Source organism: Bufo bufo, chromosome 9 (genome assembly GCF_905171765.1).
Source record: "Bufo bufo chromosome 9, aBufBuf1.1, whole genome shotgun sequence".
Lineage (NCBI taxonomy): Eukaryota > Metazoa > Chordata > Amphibia > Anura > Bufonidae > Bufo > Bufo bufo.
The window spans coordinates 6,976,994-6,978,062 of record NC_053397.1 but is presented as its reverse complement, the minus strand read 5'-3'; positions in this window follow the sequence as shown (position 1 = coordinate 6,978,062).

The following is a 1,069-nucleotide window of genomic DNA, read 5'->3' as shown; positions in this document are numbered from 1 at the left end:
TATCCTCATTTATCAGATTTGAAATCTGTAGATGATATTTCGCCCATATGCTCCAGATTTATTTACACCAATGTTTCTACCCCTACTTGGTTTGAACAGCTTACATCTCATGATACCCTACTGAGGCATAGTATCTCGCTCCAATACAAGTGGCTGCTTTCCAATAAGGGAGGTATTTGTCATCAGTCAGAATTTGGCCCAGAAGCTGACATCCAGCATCGAGGGCGAAGAGCAGAAGAAGGAGGGTCAACACTGGAAATATTCAGTCTCTGCATAAATTTGATGGATTTGTCAAGGGAAGTTAAAAATGTAATGAAATGCTTATAGTTGTCCTTCAGTTACCATCGAAACATCTGACAAAAAGATCCAAAAAAATCTGCCACTGGTTCAGCAGCGGAAAGTGAGCGTTTTCAGCTGCTCCATCCACAACTCTAACATTGAATTCAGTGGGAAAACAGTCGGTGAGTTCGACTCTCCACCTTGTAGAATGGCCGAGGTTTATTCAGTAGCTGGTTTATAAAACGCTGCAGCAGTGATCCGTTACCGACACGCGTATGATTGTGGGTTTCATTAAAGCCGAGAAACCTCTTCTAATTCTCTTATAAAAACTCCTCAAAACATCCATCAAATGAGAAATCTGCCTCCAAAAACCACCCGTTTTCGGCTGCTGATTCTTCTTCCGCCTGAACTTAACCTGAAGCAGCAAACTTAAACCCAAAATTTGTGTCAGTCTCTTTTGGCCAGGACTGTATGTCCCCTGCAGGCGATGGCATTGTACAGATCTATGTTTGCTGGAGGGTATGATACCAGAGAGCAGCAGAAGTCGCCCGTCCCTCGCCCCAGGGTGACACTCAATGATCGGACATTTACATTTGTCTGTTTTTGTTCTGCAGGAAACAGACGTTTCACGTATTAATAGCTCCCGGGCTGCAGGCCCTCGACATTACGTGGCCCATGTGACGGGTGATGTCTGCAGTGATGGGAAACAGGGTAATTAGGCTGACACTAATTGTAATGTCTGACGTCCGGACAGTTCTCCAGAGGACGGGAGCGGCTCGTACACGTGACC